This window comes from Dendrobates tinctorius, unplaced genomic scaffold (assembly GCF_039654945.1).
Source record: "Dendrobates tinctorius isolate UK_male_01 unplaced genomic scaffold, ASM3965494v1 ptg000143l, whole genome shotgun sequence".
NCBI lineage: Eukaryota > Metazoa > Chordata > Amphibia > Anura > Dendrobatidae > Dendrobates > Dendrobates tinctorius.
Genome location: NW_027361810.1, coordinates 10,065,706 through 10,090,579, shown reverse-complemented (window position 1 = coordinate 10,090,579; position 24,874 = coordinate 10,065,706). Strand labels below are relative to the sequence as shown.

General features: G+C 43.9%; 1 long non-coding RNA gene across 5 annotated transcripts in view; it reads right to left on the bottom strand.

Annotated features, from left to right (window-relative positions):
• The window catches only part of LOC141049222 (uncharacterized), an 83,016-nt gene that overhangs the window by 17,174 nt on the left and 40,968 nt on the right, over window positions 1–24,874 (bottom strand). For 3 of the 5 annotated variants that reach the window (XR_012220293.1, XR_012220292.1, XR_012220294.1), the window contains one exon: window positions 18,572–18,671. This is a non-coding gene — a long non-coding RNA (uncharacterized lncRNA). Of the gene's footprint in view, window positions 1–16,093; window positions 16,167–18,571; window positions 18,672–24,874 lie in introns of all 5 variants that reach the window. The other 2 variants (XR_012220291.1, XR_012220290.1) reach the window with 1 other exon arrangement.

Sequence of the window (24,874 nt, the reverse complement as noted above, 5' to 3'; positions counted from 1 at the left end):
CTGGAAATTCATTGAAAATTCTTCAGTTATTGATGAGCAGTAACCTCCCAACGCCATCATGGGCTCCCCCTCACCTGGCGGCTGTTGAATGCACTTCCAGTTAAAGGGGCTGTTGGATGCAAGATATGACATGGGGCATGGACGGAGGCAACGGCACATTGGGTGGTTCAGCTGCAGACTAAACCACTAGACGCCCAGCGACTGTGACACATCGGTCCCAAGTATCTCAATAGCACCGGTAGCTGATTTTGGAGAGGTGCCTCCTGTGGCAGACATAGGATGAGATAAGCCATTGGAGGCCGATCTCATACATTTCATGGCGCACCATAATGGTGGATTGTAAACAATCGGAGCTATTGGATTATATATGAGGGACCCCAACCTAACACCAGGGATGGGCTCTATGTGCAGAGCAGGGACCATGGATGCATAGTGTGCTGGCCGGTCTATTTTTTGCCCATTCACTTTAATGACAAACGACTTCAGGGCATCCTGATCTGAGCAATGAAACTAATTGATGTGGCATAATTATTCTCTGGTGGGAAAATCCCTTTAATCTTATTAGTAGGACCTCCACCAACTGGTCGAAGGAAGGGGAAACAGGAACCTGACTAGGATTGTGGGGCCCTTAACCCCTCTTCCCACAAAAGGATGTAACAAACAAAACTCCTTTTTCAAAGCATTAGGCTGAAGAATTCAGGAGAAAATGTTATCAGAGTCTGCAGAACTACATAAGTATTGTGGCCTGTGGTCCAAACAATTCCCTAAAGGGACAAAATAAATAATAATAACAACAATAACTAAAATATACAAAAATAACAAAAACATAAGAGAATACTATAAACAAATCCACTTTTTCTAAAATAAAAAAACATATTTGGTAATTCTTTATCAACTTTATCAAATATGTTAAATGCTGCAAAAAAAAAAAAAAACACCGGAATTTTTTTTTTTTCGGTCGTCTTACTTCTCAAACATATTGATTAAAAAAAGCCATCCAAAATATTCCAAACTGTAAGAAGAAAAGAATCCCCCAGACAAAAATCAAGCCCTAATCCAGCTCTATAGATAGAAAAATATGGGTCTTCAAAATTTGGTTTATGTTGCCATGTTCTATTTTTTTTTTTTTAATCTTTTTTTTATGTAAGGAAATAAAACATAAACTATATATGCATTTAGTAACGTTACCAGATCATCTATACTGTAAAGTGAACGCTGTAAAAACAACCCCCAATAAACAACGGCAGATTGCTGCTTTTTTTTTTTGTTCCATCCAGTGGACCCCTGAGGTTTTCCTACATGAAGACGCTTTGCTAAAAAGGCGGTGGTCTTCTTCCTGAAGCGGCTTCGCTGGCGGATTAGTTGCCTCTGCCGCCGGCATCTTCTAGCTATAATTTGAGGTTGCTAGCGTTTGTCTCCCGATGAATGCACAAGTCATTTCTCTTAAAATCGTTTCAAAGTTTACGAACCCCGAAACAGTAAAACAAAGTAACAAACGACTGAACGTGCCCCCATTTCTTATACCACACGGTCTTTTGCCCCTCGGTCCCCACCATTTTCCTTGGTACAATATCTGTACCTTTACACCCATCACTACTTCTTTGCTTTCCATACATAGAGATATTTACACCACGTCTGCATTATTTAACCCAAGCTCTTGATTTTTGACGTAGATTTAGATATTATGGTGGATCATACAAGGTACTTTGTCATTTGTTCTACTTCTTGGCCGAGGAGGGCAGGTTGTGCCTTATATTGGGCTACACCTGATTAGTGTGTGCAGCTTTTTTATTTAATATTCTTTTTTTCCTATCTCGTCCCTTGTATGTTTGTACAATAAAATACATTTTAGAGGTGGTCCCCATGTATTTATATATTGATTTCTTTTATCTTGACACTTAATCAGGATATGATCAGATGATCCCAAATAATCTGCACAAATAACTGAACATTGTTCACAGATGTAATTTTATTTTTTGCATTATGTCCATTTTTTGCAGCGATTTGGCAATGCTTTTTCAGTCGGAATCTGCGAGGACACGAAGTCGTGTGCACGCAGCCCTACATGGAAAATGAGGTCAATGAGAACGCAAAGGAAGCCCTTGTGCGACGAGGTCAATGGAAGAATAAAGTTAAGGCTCTTTGCAAATATTCATTCATGACAATGAAGGCCAAGTACGGTACTTATGGTTATTCTAAAACAAAGATGAATGGGCGCAGGGACCGGTGACACCCACATATCTCCATGATACATGTGACGGTGCACCAAGACTTCAGCGTCCAGAAACCACAAACCATGTGTAAGAAGATGTCAGATAATTCTGAGCTCAGGGCACAGAGAACACGTCCCGGATCGGGAGTAATTCAGGGTCCCGGCTGTCAGACGTGTCTTGTAGGATCAGCTCATGAACTGGATGAACTCAGCTACATCACCTCTGGCCGATGTGACGGGGTATAAATAGGTTTACTGAACAGATAAGAGCGCCGGTAACTGTTGGGCAGATTTGGATATTTACTCTCAGGTGTTGGTAAAGTGACTCCATACAGAATTATAACTCACCTTTATGGAAACTTCCAGGATTCCTTTTATTCTGTAATTATTTACAGAATATATTGCACAATGAACATGACTGCAGATCGCACCGCACAGGAGCTGGATCCCTAAAACAGTGGTATATATTTTTTTTTTTTTATCAAGAATATTTACAAAGTGGCGACATTTATTTTGTTGAGATGTAACGAAGCAAAGACAAAAAAAATTGGTTGCGAGAGGATTCATAACCCTTAATTTTGCAGGAAGGCTTTTATAATGTGATAGCTCTGGCACTGCCATATGATCTGTAGGGGTCCGACCTCAGGGACCCCCACTGATCCTGAGAATATTGCGACTGCAGCATCATATTCTCCCAGATGAGAAGAATGAAAGTTTGCCAATAGGTTTTCCAACTATAGAGGCCCTCCGCCTTCGATTGCACTTGTGGGCTGGAAAGATCCCCTTTAATTAATCCAATTACAGGGTGTCCTGCTACAATCACCCCAATAATTCATTGTAATCTGTGAAGATTCTGGCAGTGAGAATTCAGTTTCCATACAAAGCAAAAGAGGAATTACACGGTGCACAACTAAACAGTAAGAGATTCTATGCAGCTCCTTGTCACTATGGATAATAAAACAATTGCTAGAAAGGACTTTTTTTTTTATCTCACCCAAGACCTGGATTCACAGCTCCACTGCTCAGTACGGTGTTATAATGTACTCCATGCTGAACATGTGCCACATAAAGACAGAGGAGCAGGAATCCCTCATGTTTGTGTGTTCTTTGAATGGGAAATATCATAGCATCTAGTATCCACCCTGGAGCTCAGAGACAACTGAAAGTTAGAGATAACCCTAGCAAAAAAAGAGAATATCTATATCTATAGAAAGCTGAGTGTGTGTGTGTGTGTGTCATGCCACGCCCACTCCACATAGCCCTGCCTACTGGCAGATGGAGGCGGGGTTGGAGAGAGAGCGCACGGCTGCGGAGGGGGGAGAGCGGGGCTGCATGGATGGAGAGCGCGGCTGTGGAGGGATAGAACCGGACGGCGCATAGAGAGCGAGGCTGTTAAGGGAGAGAGCTGGGTTGATGAGGGAGAGAGCGGGACGGCCAGTGAAGGCAGGGTGCTGCGGAGGGAGACAGCGGGATGGCCAGTGGAGAGCACGGCTGCGGGGGGAGAGAGTGTGACAGTGGTTAGGGAGCTGGGCTGCAAAGAGAGACAGTGGAACTGCGGAGTGAAAGTGGGGATGCTGAGGGAGAGCGGGACGGCCAGTGGAGAGCGGGACTGCGGAGGGAGAGAGCTGGACGGCCAGTGGAGAGAGGGGCTGCGGAGGGAGAGAGCTGGATGGCCAGTGGAGAGAGGGGCTGCGGAGGGAGAGAGCTGGACGGCAAGTTAAAGGAAGGGGAACTTCGGAGGGAGAGAGCTGGACGGCCAGTGGAGAGCGGGGCTATGGAGGGAGAGAGATGGACGGCCAGTGGAGAGCAGGGCTGCGAAGGGAGAGATGTTGTGAATTCTATGGATTTGACTTCGGAGTCGGGGCTCCCTCTGGTGGTTACTGAGAGTAGTGGAGCTGGCCGGGTTGAAAGAAGTTTGCCACCTGACGATGATGATTGGAAAACAGGAGGTACTGATATAAGTGAGCAAGCCTCCCCAAGTTGTTGCCGGTGATTAGTTTCTTTCAGTGCATTTTGAGGTCTGCTGTCTCCTGCCTGATCCTGCATCTGCCAGTTAAGTTTTGTCTTTTCTAATCCTTTGCATCGGACCTGGTTTTGCTTCTTCTGCTTTGCTGTGAGGGGTCAGCGTGCTCCCTGTTGGGGCCATGCTGGACCCCGCTCCATATATTACAGCTTGTGTCAGTTTGCTCAGTCCCCTGTTATATTAGTCTCTTTTGCTTTGCTGCCAGTTTACACCTGAATGCTGATATAGTGGGGGAGAGGTCGTGTGACTTCAGTGTTTTTTTTTGTACATCAGACGTTTTGGATTTTTCAGGGTTTTTGCGTGATTGCAGACAGTGTCTTTCCTTTCCTGTCCTATCTAGACAGTTTGGGCCCCATCATTTGCTCAGTCTATTTTCTGCCTGTGTTTGTGCCTCATCTTGTCTCACCGTCAATATATGTTTGGGGGCTATTTCTTTAGGGTTCTACTCTGGGGCAGTTTAGTTTTCACCTTTCTTGCTTTAGGTTTAGTTAATTCTCTGGCTGTGCAGAGGCGTCTAGGGCAACGTAGGTACGCTCCACGGCTGTTAGTTGTGTTGTTAGGATTAGGGATCTGCAATCCGCTAAGTGACCAACCTTTCTGGTTGCTTGGTCTATTTTGCCAACCTCCTCGGTGACCCATTCATAACAGAGAGAGCTGGACGGACAGTGGAGAGCGGGGCTGAGGAGGGAGAATGCGGGACGGCGATTGGAGAGTGGGGCTGCGGAAAGAGAGAGCATAACGGTGGATGGAGAGCTGGACTGCGGAGGGAGACAGCGGGACTGCGGAGTGAAAGCAGGGCAGCTGAGGGACAGAGTGGGATGGCGATTGCAGAGCGGGGCTGCGGAGGGAGAGAGTGGGACGGCAGTTAGTTACTATGCCCAGATAACACTGGGCTCTTCAGCTAGTAAATAATATAATGGTCAGAAACAGTGATATTTCTCATGTATAAACGAGACCCCTTATAATAAATAGTTACCTGAAGCAAGGTACGCTTTAATAAATTGCTGATCACTCACTTCCATGAAAAAAAACGGATTACTTACCGGTAATACTCTTTTGTAGAGTCCACGACAGCACCCACTGAGAGAGGGGATCCGCCCCCGGAACAGGAAACCTACAGAGAGATAAATGGGGCGGTCCCCCTCGCTCCCTCAGTTTGTGTTACCGAGAACAACAGAGGAACCGCCATACATGTTTTAGTCAATTTGTTTGGGCGATTCATCTATCTTACCCCTATATTATTTATGTTCGCTAAGTTTAACCACGTATTAAATTCTAATTACAATCTCCGCCACCAAGGAGACCCATGTGAAAATTTTTTTTACGGGAGGGAAAGTGAGCGGGTGCTGTCGTGGACTCTACAAAAGAGTATTACCGGTAAGTAATCCGGTTTTTCCTCTTCGCCACGACAGCACCCACTGAGAGATTTCCAGAGATAATCACTTGGGAGGGCACACCGTGTTAAAGACTGATCTACCGAAAGACAAATCCTCGGTAGAGCATAAATCTAGTCTATAGTGACTATAAAAGGTAGATGGAGAAGACCAGGTTGCAGCCTTACATATTTGTTCAATTGGGACGTTTGCCCTCTCGGCCCAGGAGGATGATATGGCTCTAGTAGAGTGCGCCTTAATCCCCAGCGGAGGTTCTTCTCCTTTAGCCAAATATGACATTGTGATTGCATCTCTAATCCACCTGGATAGTGTGCCTGTTGTAACTCCAGACCCCTTTCTGTTGCCCTGGAAGGAGACAAAAAGAGACCTACTCTGCCTCCAGGGACTGGTCCTATCAAGGTAGGCTAGCACAGCTCTTCTCACATCTAAGGTGTGATATTTCACCTCGTCCTGGTTTGACGGGTTTTTGTAGAAGGAAGGTAGGCATATCTCCTGAGACCTATGAAATTTAGTTACCCGTTTGGGAAGGTAGGACGGATCTGTCTTCAAAATCAGTCTGTCTCGTGTTATTGACAAGAACGGAGGGTCTATTGATAGAGCATGAAGATCACCTACTCTTCTAGCTGATACTAAAGCCACTAGTGTAGCAGTTTTCAATGAGAGGCACTTCACTGATGCTGAATCTATGGGTTCAAATGGAGCCTGAGTAAAGGCATCCAAGACCAGAGTAAGGTCCCATGCCGGAAGCCGAGGAATATGCACCAGTTGATCGTTGACAGGCTGAAACAAAACGGGTCACCCATCTATTTGCTGCCACGTTATAGTTAAATAGGGCTCCTAAGGCCGATATATGGACTTTAAGAGTATTTACTGAGAGGCCCAATTCTCGGCCTCTTTGAAGAAACTCTAAGATGGCTGTAATGGGTGGTTCACCAGCTAGCTCTGCTGGGTGAAAGGTCAGGAATTTCCTCCACACCTTAGCGTATATTCTTGTTGTAGATTCTTTTCTACTTTGTAGCAGGGTATTAATCAGGTTTTTCGAAAAGCCTTTCTGCTTTAATAGTTCCCTTTCAAATTCCAGGCCGCTAGGTGTAGGGCTTTGACCTGTGGATGGTAGCAGGGTCCTTGCGAGAGAAGATCCTGGTGCAGCGGCAGGATCCACGGGTCGGTTATTGACATGGCTCTCAGCCATGAAAACCATGGCCTTTTGGGCCAAAACGGGGCTATCAAGATGACCCTCGCCCTCTCTTGTCTTATTTTCCTGACTACTGTTGGTAGCAGAACCATTGGAGGGAAGGCATAGGCTAGCTGGAATGTCCAGGGTGCTTGGAGGGCATCTAGAATGTCTGGGTTGTCTGACCTGTAGAGCGAAGCAAACCTTCTTACGCGTCTGTTGGCTCTGGTTGCGAACAGGTCTATCTCTGGTCTGCCCCATTCTGTCGCTATCGTCTCGAAGACGTGCCTGCTGAGGACCCACTCGCCCTGATATAGGACCTGGCGACTGAGATAGTCTGCTTGAGAGTTGTCCACTCCTCTTATGTGGAGCGCCGACAAGGAGTGAAGATGTACCTCGGCTACTTCTAGGATCTTTTCCGCGATAGACATCAACAGTCCCGATCGCGTACCTCCTTGTCGGATTATATAGGCCACTGCGGTGGTATTGTCTGTCTGGACCCTCACGTGGGTTCCTCTTAACTGTGGGAGACATCGCATAGTAAATTGCTTTTAGCTCCTTTACATTAGAGGAGGTTTCTATTTCATGTTTACGCCACCGGCCTTGCATCATGTGCTCCTCCAGGTGGGCCCCCCAACCTAAGGGGCTAGCATCCGTGGTGAGCACCTTGGAGGGAGTTACCCACCATTGCACTCCCTTTGACAAATTGGTAGGACTCAACCACCACTTTAGGGAATTAACCACTTCCGGCGATAGGGACATCCTCCCTTCCAACCGTCCCTGCAGTCTATCTGTTTCCTGCAGAATAGCCCACTGTAGCTTTCTGGAGTGGAACTGAGCCCATTGCACCGCTGGGATGCACGATATCAGGGACCCCAGCAAGGACATACCCTGTCTCAATGATATTACGGGTCTTCCTATAGTATTTTGTATCTTATTGATTATGGCCCCCGCTTTAGCGTCTGGTAGAAAGCATTTCTGACTTACGGAATCTACGTGCAGGCCTAGGAACCTCTGACAGGTCACTGGTTCTAGCCTGGACTTCTCCCAGTTGATTAGCCAGCCTAGTGTTTGTAAGGATGAGATAATCTTAGCCATTCTTGTTTCGCACTGAGAAACAGAATTCCCCACTACGAGCAGGTCGTCCAAGTAAGGGATCACTAGGGTGTCATTCAGTCTTACATACGACATCACCTCCAGCATCAATTTGGTAAATACCCGAGGAGCCATGGATAGCCCGAATGGCATTGCCGCAAACTGGAAATGCTGAATCCGACCCTTGAACCAGACCGCTACCCGCAGGAACTTCTGGTGCTCTCAGAATATGGGGAGATGGTAATAGGCATCCTTTAGGTCCAAGACTGCCATATAACACCTGGGAAACAAAAGTTTTATTGCAGAATTTATTGACTCCATCTTAAATGGCCTCAGCCTCAAGAAGGTATTAAGCTTCTTTAAATTTATTATAGTCCTGAAAGAGCCATCTGGTTTTGGGATTAAAAATAGAGGAGAATAAAAGCCCATTCCTCTTTCGTCTCCTGGGACCTCTATCAGGACCTGTTTAGCTAGCAGTACTGCAATCTCCATCTCTAGTGCTTCCTGCTGTATCTGGGATTTCATGGAAGTCAATAGGAAGAGGTTCGGTGGATGCCGAACGAATTCTAGTTTTAGGCCCGATGAGACGATATCAATGGCCCATGGGTTTGATGTTACCTTCCCCCATTGGTGGCTGAATTTCAGTAGTTTGCCACCTACCGGTGTACTGGTATTAGCGGAACCTGTCTCCTCTGAAGGGACGTTTTCCGAATAGATTGCCCCTTTGTTTGGGGTCCTTATTTCCCCAGCGATCCTGGGGTTTAAAGTCTTTCTTTTTGCCAAACGGCGGTTTTCTGTAGGCCCTCCTATTAAAGGGAATATACGGGTTAGGAAAACCTTTCTTTCTCTCCCCCGCTTTTGTTAAGATCTCGTCCAGTTCCGTGCCAAATAGGTACTTACCCTGGCAGGGTATCGCACACAGTTTAGTTTTTGTTTGCGTGTCTCCTTTCCACCCCTTCAACCATAAGGCCCGCCGGCCTGCATTGGTTAGTCCTGCTGCTCTAGCGGATAAACGGAGAGAGTCCGCTGAGGAATCGGAGAGGAAGGCAGCTGCTCCTTTAATGAGGGGCATAGAGGACAGGAGTTTATTCCTGGCCACTCCATTTTTAATATTGTCCTCTAGGTCATTCAGCCACACCAACATTGACCTTGCCGTACACGTGGCTGCTATTGCGGGCTTAAAAGCTGCCGTACGTGCTTCCCAGGATCGTTTAAGGAGTGTATCGGTCTTACGATCTAATGAGTCAGCCAAAGTTCCTGAATCCTCTACCGGCAGGGAGGATCTACGAGAGGTAGAGGCCACTGCCGCATCCACCTTGGGGGCTCTCGACCAAGCCGTCAATTCCTCGTCGTCAAAAGGATATTTACGCTTTGACGTTAAGGGGAGGAAGGTTCTCTGCCCCTGTTTCTCCCACTCCCTTTTTACTAGCTCTTTTATAGCTGGGACCACTGGGAATGCTCGGACCTTCCTACGGGAAATGCCTGCAAACATTATGTCTTGCGGAGTCTTGGGGTCCCTACTCTCTGGTAGCCCCATGGTATTCCGGACAGATTTAACCAAGTTACTAACGCTATCTGTAGGGAAGCACGTCTGCTCCTCATCCTCTGAGGAAGGGTATTCCTGGGATCTATCAGAGTCTAGATCCCCGGTTTCTGACGGTGAGTTTGACGCCGGCGAAGCTCCCCCTCTCGGTGAACCTATTTCTCTCACGGAGGAGTGACCTCCCAGACTACTGGAGCTGCCTAAGGCCCGTAGCTCTTCTCTAATTATCGCTCGGATATCCTCTTTCTTCCGCGAGGATTCGTCCTGTAAGGCCTCCTCAATACACGACTGACATAATTTTTTAGGGTGGCCGTCTGGGAGGGGCTGAGAACATAAGGCACACTCTCTATTTTTCGCCTTCTCCGTTCTTTTGGCCTAAAAAAGGGGGGTGTGGACCAGAAAAAACGAACATCAGTTATTTATTCTGACTAAAAACACTCACCCGTGAGTTTCGTCAGTAAACTACCGGCTGCGGGGTCCGCGACTCAGGCCTAGGTGAGGCGTGGGACGGTTTTTTCTCTTTACGTTTTTTCTCTAAGGGCTCGTCTTGTCTGGAAGGTCCGCTAGATTCCTTCCTGGAGCTGCCACTTCTTCTGGTGCTACTACTTCTCCTTGTAGTACCGCTTTGTCTGCTGCCATGTGGGGATTCCACTGGCTGATTTAACGGGAGCGAAGCTGGGTCATCTATGGATGACATGACTGCGCATTGGCGCTGTGCTCGTGGCTTCTTTTTATAGGTTTTCTTATTGATGCTCCACCATTTTTTTTTTTTCTTTTTCTGCCCCATCAGCGCATGCGCGGGCGTTTCCCCGCGATCGCCACCTCCTGTGTTGACCCCGGAAGTTGTCATACCACTTCCGGGTCGCCTCTGCCTGGGAGCGCCGCTGGAAATGCTGATGCAGCGGCCGCCGGACAGTGACACCCACGCACCCGGCCGCACCCCTTGCCGCAGGTATGATCCACAGTAGCGCTGCCTGGCACAACGCTCAGGCTCTTCTGCTTTCTCCCGGGGGGGGGGGCGCGCGGCCACCATCCCGGATATGCCCTCATGGCATCTGTAATGCGCTCGCCCCTTCCTGGGGGGGGGGGCTTAGGATCTTCTGCTTTCTCCCGGGGGGGTGCACGGCCACCATCCCGGATATGCCCTCATGGCATCTGTAATGCGCTCGCCCCTTCCTGGGGGGGGTATACGCCCCGCCCCCTCAGTGAGCCTTGGCACCTTTCTTACCTCCGGCCTCACCTGCATTACCAGCTCTGGGGGGGGGAATCGCCTCTCCGCCCGACGCTGCTTCCAGTCCTGGGGCCCCTGCTGCTCATATTGTGCACGCAGGCGGCTACCAGACCAGGTATCCTCTTCTGCGGGTTCCTTTCCAGGAACAGGAAACCAAACTGAGGGAGCGAGGGGGACCGCCCCATTTATCTCTCTGTAGGTTTCCTGTTCTGGGGGCGGATCCCCTCTCTCAGTGGGTGCTGTCGTAGCGAAGAGGAAAAAGCCTCATATTGTAATAGGAAACGTCCTATACTGAGCCTCAGTATTGGAAACTCTTCCTCCGATGACGTCCTCTCAGTAGTGGAGTGAGTGATACAGTAGTGTCAGGTCTCGGTGATACATTCCCTTACAGTGCGCAGCTTCATCATGGAAGTAGTGATAATTAAATCAGGTATGCTTTATATGGAGGGGCATTAAATCATACCCGGCCCTGGTGCTGTGGGACGGGACGCTGCCGTTACCTCTGATTTCCCATGAGTAAATTTGCTCTATATCAGGCTGCAGTCAGGCAGGAATACGCCTTATTAAATGAATGGGGTGTGGAGCGAACACACAATGTAATTTCAGAAAGACATAGCCAAATATGCACACATATACAGTAGGGATAATAAGTATTTGATATTCTGCCAATTTTGCAAGTCTTCCCACCTACAAAGAATGGAGAGGTCTGTAATTTTTATCGTAGGTACACTTCACCTGTGAGAGACAGAATCTGAAAATATAAAACAGAAAGTCCCATTGTATATATCTACAATAAAGATTACAGACCTGCCCTATTGAAGAGGGGCTGTGGTCTGAAATACTGTAAGGAGTTCCACAGTTGTCTCAGAGTGAATCCCATAGACTTTCCCACTTACAGGTATTACACCAGTCATATAGAACACCCCAATTTCTCTATGATATAGGGTTCTGTCCAGACCCCTTATGTGCTAGATGTAAAACATCGCCGGCTAACATGCTTCATGTGATGTGGACATGCTCCGCTTTGGATACTTTCTGGAGGGACGTAATAGCGATCATTAATAGACTATACTCAGTCAATACAGATCCCTCGCCATTAGTATGTATACTGGGATATATAGAAGATCTGGGCAGTGACAAACATGGCCAAATAGCGGAGGCACGCATGTATACATGGCCAGGAAACTGATAGCCCAACATTGGTTATCAGAGCAGGCGACCACAGTAACAGAATTTATAGATAAAATTAATTGGCTATTAAATCTGGAACAAACTATATATAAGAAAAATTCAAATAAATATGGGCTCTATGGATTGGCGGCTCCGGTCTAGCACCCAGAGAACTGCAAAGATTTTGACTAGGTCAGTTCAGATTTGTGTATAGATTCACTGCACCTAGCATTCACATGGTATGCCTTTCAGCTAACCCCAGCTTACCCCAGTGTTATTTATGACCTTGTTTACTCTGGCTTGATCATATACATCTGGTCCACTCTTAATTGTCTGGCCAAGATGAGCAGAGACCACTCCTCTCTGCTTCACACCTGTTTGCACTTAGTTGTACATATATTGCAGAGCAAAAGTCTGCATAAAGACTTCAGTCTGCAGTGTGATTTCCTATAAGTGTGTTCTAGAAGTGTGAAGATTAATTTAAGAATTAAAACCAGAAGGGAACTGAAGGTAACTGTACAGTCACTGTAAACAATGTTTCTGTTTGTTTTCATTTTCACCCCAATAATCCTTCACTTTCTGCTAATTCCCCTAATCCCTACTCCTAGTAAGGAACTGTTCATCTCTTCTTCAATCCTCCCCATCCACCTCACCTCCGCCTCAAAACTGTTCCTTAATATACAATCCTCTGTCTCCAAACACAGACAGCCCCCTCATGCCCTCTCCTGCTCCCACCTGCTAACACTTTCTCTGCTCCTTCTCACTGCTGGTGATATCTCTCCAAATCCTGGTCCTCCTCACCACATTCCCACAGTCATTTCTACCTCCCATCCACGCTCTATCACAACCTTCCGTAACCTCTCCAACCTTATACCCATTCACCCAGCCCCCGCTTCCCCAGTCCCACTAACAGGAGCTCTGTGGAACGCTCGCTCTGTCTGCAACAAACTTTCCTACATCCATGATCTTTTTGTCACTACCAAACTTTCCTTCCTCGCCATCACCAAAACCTGGCTCACCCCTTCTGACACAGCCTCTCCTGCTGCACTTTCGTATGGCGGCTTCCACCTTTCTCACACCCCCCCGCCCCAGCAGCAAACATGGCGGAGGAGTTGGTTTTCTCCTGTCAGATACCTGCTCCTTCACCCCAATCCCACTGCCACCCTCTGTTACCCTCTCTTCCTTTGAGGTGCACTCTGTGCGCATCTACTCCCCCTCCAACCTCCAACTGGCTGTCATCTACCGCCCCCCAGGGCCAGCCACCACCTTCTTTGACCACTTCACCACCTGGTTACTTCATTTCCTTTCCGCGGACATCCCTACTATCATCATGGGCGACTTCAACATCCCCATTGACACTTCCCTCTCAGCTGCCACTAAACTTCTATCTCTCACTTCCTCCTTCGGCCTCACTCAATGGTCTTCTACATCCACCCATAAAGATGGCCACACACTGGACCTCATCTTCACCCGCCTCTGCTCCCTATCTAACCTCTCTAACTCACCTCTCCCTCTCTCTGACCACAACCTGCTCACATTCTCTTCCCTCTTCATTCCATGTCTACAATCCCCACCCCACAAACTTTCACACCCTCGCAGGAATCTTAAACACCTTGACCTACACTCATTCTCTGAATCCCTCCTCCCTCTCACAGATATAAGTTCCTTACACAATGCAGATGACGCTGCTGCTCTATATAACACCACAATAGCTGTAGCTTTGGAATCCGCTGCCCCACTTACACATACCAAAACTCGCAAAATCAACAGACAGCCCTGGCACACCAACCTGACCAAAGAGCTGAGGCGAGCTTCCAGGGCTGCTGAGCGCAGATGGAAAAGATCCCACTCCAACGAGCACTTCATCGCATTCAAACAGTCCCTCACTACTTTCAAGACCACACTCGCCACAGCTAAACAAACCTACTTCTCATCTCTCATATCCTCCCTGTCTCACAACCCTAAACAGTTATTCAACACCTTCAATTCTCTCCTCTGCCCCCCAGCACCTCCTCCCTCCCCACTCATCTCAGCTGAAGACTTTGCCTCATTTTTCAAGCAGAAAATTGATAACATTAGGGACAGTTTTGGTCAACAACCCCCAGAGCCCTTCCTCCTGACTTCCCAGCCCTCCACCTTCAAAACCAACTTCTCCACCATTACAGAAGATCAACTCTCCACTCTACTCTCAAGATCACATCTCACCACCTGTGCACTCGACCCAATCGCATCCCACTTCATACCAAACCTCACCACTGTCTTCATCCCAACCCTAACCCATCTCTTCAACCTATCACTAACAACTGGTGTTTTCCCCTCAAGCTTTAAACATGCCTCCATCACACCTATCCTCAAAAAGCCCTCTCTTGACTCATCCTCTGTATCTAGCTATCGCCCTATATCACTTCTCCCCTACGCCTCCAAGCTACTGGAACAACACGTCTACCTTGAACTGTCCTCCCATCTCTCTTCTTGCTCCCTCTTCGACCGCTTACAATCTGGCTTCCGGTCACACCACTTCACTGAAACTGCCCTTACTAAGGTCACCAATGACCTCTTAACCGCCAAGAGAAAGCGACACTACTCTGTCCTCCTCCTCCTGGACCTGTCGGCTGCCTTTGACACAGTGGACCATTCCCTATTATTACAGACCCTCTCATCCCTCGGCATCACAGACTTGGCCCTATCCTGGATCTCATTATACCTAACAGACCGGACATTCAGCGTCTCCCACTCACACACCATCTCCTCACCTCGCCCCCTATCTGTCGGAGTCCCACAAGGTTCAGTCCTTGGGCCCCTGCTGTTCTCTATTTACACCTTTGGCCTGGGACAGCTCATAGAATCTCATGGCTTTCGGTATCATCTTTACGCTGATGACACACAGATCTACATCTCTGGACCAGATATCACCTCCCTACTAAACAGAATCCATCAATGTCTGTCCACTATTTCATCCTTCTTCTCCGCTAGATTTCTGAAACTCAACATGGACAAAACAGAATTCATCATCTTTCCCCCATCTCACGTGACCCCCCCCTACGAACCTATCAATTACAGTAAATGACTGCCCACTCTCCCCAGTCCCACAAGCTCGCTGCCTCGGAGTAATCCTTGACGCTGATCTCTCCTTCAAACCACATATCCAAGCCCTTTCCACTTCCTGCCGACTTCAACTCAAAAATATTTCACGAATCCGTTCATTCCTCACCCAAGAATCTGCAAAAACCCTAGTCCATGCCCTCATCATCTCTCGCCTTGACTACTGCAACCTCATGCTCTGTGGCCTCCCCTCAAACACTCTCGCGCCCCTCCAATCTATTCTAAACTCTGCTGCCCGACTAATCCACCTGTCCCCCCGCTATTCCCCAGCTTCTCCCCTCTGTCAATCCCTTCACTGGCTCCCAATTGTCCAGAGACTCCATTACAAAACCCTAACCAAGACATACAAAGCCATCCACAACCTGTCTCCTCCATACATCTGTGACCTCGTCTCCCGGTACCTTCCCGCACGCAACCTCCGATCCTCACAAGATCTCCTTCTCTACTCCCCTCTTATCTCCTCTTCCCACAATCGCATACAAGATTTCTCTCGCGCATCACCCCTACTCTGGAACTCTCTACCACAACATATCAGACTCTCACCTACCATCGAAACCTTCAAAAAGAGCCTGAAGACCCACCTCTTCCGACAAGCTTACAACCTGCAGTAACCACCGATCGACCAAACCGCTGCACAACCAGCTCTACCCTCGCCTACTGTATTATCACCCATCCCTTGAAGATTGTGAGCCCTCGCGGGCAGGGTCCTCTCTCCTCCTGTACCAGTTATGACTTGTATTGTTTAAGATTATTGTACTTGTTTTTATGTATACTCCTCCTTACATGTAAAGCGCCATGGAATAAATGGCGCTATAACAATAAATAATAATAATAATAATTTAAAAACATGATAGGTGTTATATTCCATATTGGGCAGCTTTAGTCACGCATATAAATGTGCCAAACCACGATCTAGATTCCCCAATAATATTGTTATGATAGTGGTTATTCATATTGCAAGACTTCTAATCAGCTGTGGACAGAACTGTGAAATATTTATCTGAAGATGCTATATTTAAAGGGGTGACACATTGTGGGGGGATAGAATAGGGACTGGGTCCCTTTTATGGTCGAGTTGCTGCTTTGTACAGTTGTGTGAGAAAAATAATTTTAATAATAAAAAATATTTGATAAAAAAAAATTACAGACCTCTCCATTCTTTGTGGGTGGGGAAACTTGCAAAACCAGCAGAGTATCAAATACTTATTTTCCTCGCTGTATACTGTAGAAAGATGAATAATAATAGTTTTATTTCTGTAGCGCCAACATATTCCACAGCGCTTTACATTTTAGATCGGACTTGTACAGATAATAAAGACATTACAGCATAACAATAATCACATAAATCAGCAGATACAGGAGGAGCGAGGGTCCGGCTGCTCCAAGCTACTATCTATGCAGGAGACACGAAAGGGGGATGGGAACAATTGCTTGTAATAAGGATGAAGTATATATGCAGGTGTATTCGCAGCAGCCATTGCCTTGTATGGAGCCGAGGCATAATGAAACGTTCTATAGCCTGACATTTGTATCCACCTACCCTTCTCCATCATACGCAACCAAACACCAGAAAAGAACAAAAAGACCAAGTGCCAAGTTCTAGATCCCAGATGGTCCCACAATTATTCCTGGATGGATCCAACTCCGTAAACTCCATGACTCCTGCTCATGGTGCACAATGAAGAGCGGACCATAAAGATCAAACTTTTGCCTCTGACTGTGGAAGTGTTTCCACCCAATGTTTTTCCCTCTTCATGCTCTTGTCCTGACCCAGAGGGATTTATTCACCAATGTTAGTGATGAGCGAGTATACTCGTTGCTCGGGTGGTCTCCGAGTATTTTGGCGTGCTCGGAGATTTAGTTTTCGTTGCCTTAGCTGCATGATTTGCGGCTGCTGGACAGGCTGAATACATGTGAGGAATGCCTGTTTGTTAGGGAATTCCCACATGTATTCAGCCTGTCTACAAGTCGCAAATCATGCAGCTGAGACGAGGAAAACTAAATCTCTGAGCATGCCAAAATAGTCAGAGATCACCCAAGCATGCTCGGGGAGACCCGAGCAACGATGCTGCTCGCCCATCACTATTCACCATCTATTTGACAACATTCAGTAGTTGTAGAGGGACGTCCATCACGTCTGAGAACAAAGAAGATAGGACCAACCAGGGTTAGAGACCCCCATCGCCAAGGGTCCCATACAATGGGCGGACTGTGGTCACCTTTGATTCTTGTGATTCCTCCTGAGTAGAGTAGCCCTCTTGGAGATCTTAGGTTGGGTGAATGCCACCAAGACTTGATGGTTTCAGACAATGTGATCTGCCCCAAATTGGGCCACGGACGACAAATATTATTATATGTTCTCATTTGTTTGTCTTCCTTTTCTCCCCTCTTTACTGTGTTCAGCCATCAGCTGTTTCTCCTGTATCGTACAACTCCCCGTCCCTTCTCTCCCCCCCAACATCATCTGTAGAGAGTGAGTCTGGAGGCACTTTACAATCAGACGGTCAGTCAAGTCTGCCAGGTTTGGCCGAACCATTATCTCTCAATTTTTACCCAAAGGTTTTCCCTTTCTACCCATTGCCCTTTTTGCTCTCTTTTTTTTTCTTTCCTAATTTTGTATTAAACATTAGAAAAGTTGATTTAAATACATTCACACGGGGCAAAGTAGTTGCAGAAATTTTGGAAAATCAATTTTACTCATCTGAATGGGGTGGTGTCCAGGGATCAATAGAATAAATAGTCACAAATATGTCATTCTTCCAATTTGAAGGAAACTCTGTGATTATACTGGCCTTAAATTCGATATTTAACCCCCCCCTTTCTAATTCTATTGTCCATTTTTGTGCCCTGCATAAGGCTAAACCCGCAAACTCTTTCCCTCTTTCCATGATCACGTGTTCACTGTGACCCTGTTATAGGTCCTGTCCGGCCCTGGTGGATTTTGTTTTCCATTTATAACAGAAGACGTAATTTTCTGCAGGATTTGACACAGACAACACTGAAAAATAACCGGGATGGACTGGGATTATGAAGATAAGAACTAAAATCGCGCTGCATGGTGCGAACTTGGCTTCAGATGTGAACAAGGAATAAAAAAAAAAATAATCATCCAAGCTAGAAAAAAATTGTACTAAACCCATGTGATGGTGCTTTATAGCATGAACAATTGAACAATAAAAAGGAAAATTATTTTTTTTTAGATTTCTTAAAGCAACTCTCAGAATTTTAGTTCGTCCATCAAAAATGTTCTAAAGCTCTTTGCTAATGGGCTACATGCAAAAATGATTATTAAACTATATTACAAACCTTTATATTACGCAAAATCCTGATATTTAGTATAATACTTATTGCAGAAAAGAAATTAAAAAGGCACCATTATTTGGAAAAAAATTTGGGGAAAAAAATAACGGAAATTTAAGATTCACATTGTTTCCAGTTACATATTGTTATTACTGCAAATGTCGTGATTTTAGTCAAAATTTACAAGCATAGTCATTGAAAAAAAAGCTCAACATATGCTATAAAGTCAACTTTCTTAATGGTTCCCATCGTTTCAAATGAAATCTCGAGACAAATTAGATTCGACTGTAAAGACCAGAGGAAATGTTTTATACATCAGATACTTACACTTTAGATAATTGTCCTCATATTGTTTAAGAAATTCCTTTAATCCAGCATCCTGTAATCCAGAAAGTCGGATAATTCTGCAGCCGTACACGACACAGATCTAAAATACAAATGTAAGACCAGAAGACTGAACAGAAACAATCTTTAATATGAAGCGTTTACCAATGGCCAAGATGATACATAACCAGGTTATTAGTGCTGACAGAAGGATTTTTTGGTCTTTTCCATGGATTTTTCTATGTGTGTGAGAGTAAATTTATCCAGAATACTTGATAATTGGACACTTATGAGCTCACTGTTTCTGGATTACAGAATATAAGACGCTTTATTGCCACATCAGTAATTGTATTTTGTCAAAACCAAGAGTGTCCCCAAAAGCACAGAACAGGAGTCAATCTTTCAATATAGTTTTTCTCTATAATTTCCACTCCTGGTTTTGCCTGATGCAAAATACTGATGTGTGAATAAACTCTAAGATAGTCAGATCCATTTTTATTTTGCTGCACATCTAAATATAAAAATATATATACTATTATACTTTTATAAAAAAAAAAAAACCCTCATAATTTTATAGATTTTTTTTAAATTACAATTTTACATTTGAATGTACATAGAAGGTAAGGAATATTTGATTAGAATTCTGTAAATGTATCTTTTTCTTTCTATAGATCGTACATAAAATACTAAACTCGGAGCTGAATTGTAATTCTTGGTTCTGATCCATCTTGTAATATTGCAGTATTTTTTTTCCTATACTCGATATTGGACTATACGAGCCGATGTAATTATAATTAACCGTTTACGGTCATCTCTATACAATGTCATTATAAATGATGACTTTGTGACCGTCAACTACAAAGCTCCGCATCACATCACAAGATGACCCACGGACGGCTCTGCAGATCAGAGCGGCAACACGCGCAGAACTCGGCGTTACATCTGCGAAGACTGGAATACAAGAACTGGCTTCACGAAAAGGAAATCTAAATGACAGATTTATAATCTAATTTCAATATTGTACAAAAAAAAAAAATAGTTCCTCAATGATTTTATTTGGAGAGATTGTAAAAAGGAAACAATCCCAACAATATTAATATACTTTAATAACGTTAAGCCCTTAATTGGAATTATATTATCTAATAAGAGAATATAAATGTGAGAAGTAAAAAAAATAATACAAAAATTACAAATTATCAAAGTTAATTGCGAACAAAAAAATAATAATGATGGTGATAACTTTTATTAAAAAAGTGCACTATTATATTTTATTAGGATTTCTATTTACAGTGGATATTTTGTAACACTTATAATACTAAATAAACACTATTTTTTATTTTACTGTATAAAATTTGATCATAACATTAAATATATTTTAATATTTAATGCATGATGTAGTGTAATAGATTTAATATAATTTTAATATTTAATTAAAATATATTTTAATCTAGTCATTGATCCCACATTCTCCGTTGTAGTGAATGTTTTTTATAGCACTAGAACTTTAAAATCCATCCCATATTTTTTTTTTAAACTTTGATTCAATATTTTTAAAATATGTTTTATATATCTCTATATGTTTATGTTTTCATGTAACTTGTGTATGTTTTTTCATTATTATCACTATTTTTTATATATTTTAGTGATTTTTTTAGCTCACTTTTTAGATATATTTTTCATTTTTGTTATCACTTTATTATTATTTTTTATTAGTGCTCAATGAGTAAATTTCACTTTAACTGTAAAACTTATTTATCTTCCTTGTATAAATGTAATGATGCTCGTTTGCCTCTTTATGACAGCCCGGCCCTGATATCAATGCTTGGGAAATTGTAACCTTTAGCAAATTGACATTTAATTGTTTTATGGTTTTGTGGGATAAATGGGGCAGCTGTTGGGCCCAGGGAAGTGTTGTGATTAGCGATGGGTCTGATGTAGGCTGAGCCAGGGGTGACATGAAGTGACTACAACAAAGGAGACATTGTCACTATCACAGGGAACTTGTCATAAAGTGATAACCTGTTTATGGAGCCGACTCTTTATATTGGAGATTGTCTTATCTGGCTGCTGTGCTGTACTAGGACCCAATCACTCAGGAGAGATCAGACACCTTGGCAGGACTAATTAGCAGACATTACATTGTAACACTGATTAAAGGAGCCATCTCTGTGTACAGGACAATCACCACCATCAGGATCAGTAATGATGAGTGTACAGTACAATCACCACCATCAGGATCAGTAATGATGAGTGTACAGTACAACCACCACCATCAGGATCAGTAATGATGAGTGTACAGTACAACCACCACCATCAGGATCAGTAATGATGAGTGTACAGTACAACCACCACCATCAGGATCAGTAATGATGAGTGTACAGTACAATCACCACCATCAGGATCAGTAATGATGAGTGTACAGTACAACCACCACCATCAGGATCAGTAATGATGAGTGTACAGTACAAGCACCACCATCAGGATCAGTAACGATGAGTGTACAGGACAACCACCACCATCAGGATCAGTAATGATGAGCGTACAGTACAACCACCACCATCAGGATCAGTAATGATGAGCGTACAGTACAACCACCACCATCAGGATCAGTAATCATGAGTGTACAGGACAACCTCCACCATCAGGATCAGTAATCATGAGTGTACAGGACAACCACCACCATCAGGATCAGTAATCATGAGTGTACAGGACAACCACCATCATCAGGATCAGTAATCATGAGTGTACAGGACAACCACCACCATCAGGATCAGTAATCATGAGTGTACAGGACAACCACCACCATCAGGATCAGTAATGATGAGTGTACAGGACAACCATCACCATCAGTATCAGTAATGATGAGTGTACAGTACAACCACCACCATCAGATCAGTAATGATGAGCGTACAGGACAACCACCACCATCAGGATCAGTAATGATGAGTGTACAGGACAACCACCACCATCAGGATCAGTAATGATGAGCATACAGCACAACCACCACCACCAGGATCAGTAATGATGAGCGTACAGTACAACCACCACCATCAGGATCAGTAATGATGAGTGTACAGGACATCCACCACCATCAGGATCAGTAATGATGAGTGTACAGGACAACCACCACCATCAGGATCAGTAATGATGAGTGTACAGGACAACCACCACCATCAGGATCAGTAATGATGAGTGTACAGGACAACCACCACCATCAGGATCAGTAATCATGAGTGTACAGTACAACCACCACCATCAGGATCAGTAATGATGAGTGTACAGGACAACCACCACCATCAGGATCAGTAATCATGAGTGTACAGGACAACCACCACCATCAGGATCAGTAATGATGAGTGTACAGGACAACCATCACCATCAGGATCAGTAATGATGAGTGTACAGTACAACCACCACCATCAGATCAGTAATGATGAGCGTACAGGACAACCACCACCATCAGGATCAGTAATGATGAGCGTACAGGACAACCACCACCATCAGGATCAGTAATGATGAGCGTACAGGACAACCACCACCATCAGGATCAGTAATGATGAGCGTACAGGACAACCACCACCATCAGGATCAGTAATCATGAGTGTACAGTACAACCACCACCATCAGGATCAGTAATGATGAGTGTACAGGACAACCACCACCATCAGGATCAGTAATCATGAGTGTACAGGACAACCACCACCATCAGGATCAGTAATGATGAGTGTACAGTACAACCACCACCATCAGGATCAGTAATGATGAGCGTACAGGACAACCACCACCATCAGGATCAGTAATGATGAGCGTACAGGACAACCACCACCATCAGGATCAGTAATGATGAGCGTACAGGACAACCACCACCATCAGGATCAGTAATGATGAGCGTACAGGACAACCACCACCATCAGGATCAGTAATGATGAGCGTACAGGACAACCACCACCATCAGGATCAGTAATGATGAGCGTACAGGACAACCACCACCATCAGGATCAGTAATGATGAGCGTACAGTACAACCACCACCATCAAGATCAGTAATGATGAGTGTACAGTACAACCACCACCATCAGGATCAGTAATGAAGAAAGGAAGAGGAGGACAAGAACCGTCCAGGAACATAGAACCCTGCCCGGCCTCACCTAGTAGGTTAGGGGTTTCATACATGTAAAACAAATGACGGGGACTAACTGCAGCTTCAGTTATTAGGCCATGCTCACACGTTGCGTTTTTGCAGCTTTTCTAATGCAAATTTTCAGCTGCTTTTTACAGTACCAGCAAAGTATGAGATTTCAGAAATCCCATGCACAGCTTGGACTTTTTTTTTCTGTTTTATCAAACAGCTGCATTTTTTTTGCTTGATGAAATTAAGACTGTGTGCACACGTAGCGTTTTTTAAGCGTTTCCGCGGCGATGTTAAAAGCGGCGATTCTGCCGCGGAAATGCTTAAAAAGAGCGCATGCATTCCTAATAGAAAACGCACATGTTGTGCCAATGGTGCGTTTTTTACCGCTGCGGAATCGCTTAGCGGTAAAAAACGCAGCATGTTCATCAATTTTGCGGAATCGCCCGCGATTCCGCATACCATCAATTGTATGGGCAAAAACGCTTAGGAAAACGTATGCAAAAAGGCTTGACAAACACTTAAAAAAGCGCGTTAAAAACCGCATGCGTTTTCCCGTTAGCAGGGTGTGCGATTCTGCTCAGGAATATTCTGCTTGAGAATCGCTACGTGGGCACATAGCCTAAATCAGATTTTTTTTATGCACTAAACTTTAACAGCATGCACAAGAGACAAATGTACCCTGACAAAAACGCAGCAATAAAAGCACAGCCAAAAACTAAGCAAAACCTGCTTTTTTGTAAGCAGCTTAAACTTTGCATAACAAAAAAAACGCTGCAAAAATGCAACTTGTGAACCTTAATCTCCGAATTACAGGTATAATGATATGGAAACAATTAAAATAAAAAGTACAATGTAACTAAAAGTAAAGACATTGTAATAATGTAACACGTAACACTATTAATATAGCAACAAAGTAATAAATTAGTACAGTCGTAAAGCTCATTAATAATCTGACAGTATTAAAAGACAGATAAAATTTGAGAGGTAGAAAAATCAAAATAACATACAAAAATATATAGATAAATGATATGCAAGATAAAATGATAAAACATACAGAAACTGATAGAACATTTATATAGATAGATATATCATGCAAATGGGTCTAAATAATTTTCCATGTGCAGATTCTTTTTGCCTACTTTTACATTTTTCACTTTTTAGTTGCACCTTATTAAAAGAACATGTATGTTTATGTGTTGTTGATTTTTTTATTTTTTTATTTCAATGTTCAGCATTGTAGGTGGTGTTTGGGATTTTCAGATGTTTCTGCCCGATTCATAAAGTGCAACAAGTCTTTTTGCACAAATGAACTCTAGAATCCCCCAGGAATTATTTTATGTCCGCCTGAAATTTTGCAACATTTTATTGGAACATGAGATTTTCACATAACAGGTTAAAAGGTAAAAATAAAGACCTTTTTTTTTACTTTCGCTTAAAATTCATGAACCACATGTGCTACTTTGAAGAATTTGGTGCTTTTATCTGCATCAATGAAAAGCACAAAAAATTAAAAAAAAAAAAAAAAAAGGACTTCATACAAAACAACAAATGGTGACTCGGGTTTTATATGTATATTATATTATAAGATAAATAGTCGGGGGGAATTTATCAAGGATTTTGTGGCAATTTTTTGGATTCTATCTTTGTAGAATATAAAAACAAAAATCACTTTTTTGCTATTTTATGCTGCAGTTTTAAAAGGACTGGGTGTAATAATGTAGGTGTAATTTTCTATACACAAAAGGTGAAAGAAAAAATAAATAAAATTGCAACTTAAAAAAAAAATTAAAATTATCCCACAAAAATTCACAATCTCACTCCAGTAGGAAAGCGGCATAAAAAAGGTTGATACTTTGACAAATTTGTTCCAGATAAAGGCAACTTAGCCACAGGCAGATCGGATTAAGGTGTAAAATACACAAGTAGATAGATATAATTGTTTTCTGCGTGTACTGTAAAGAATTGGTGGGCTGAATGGATAGAGGAGACGCAGAATTGTGGCATCTAAAGTCATTATTTGGAGTTTAGAACAGAGGAAGATAGAGAAAGTGATTGTACAGAGACAAGAGACAGCACACAATGTATCCTCAGTCATTGCCCCATGCTTTCTAATTCCCTATAGAATTATATTTTCAGTTGTGGCAGAAGTTCCATGAATAATAATAGATCCAGAGT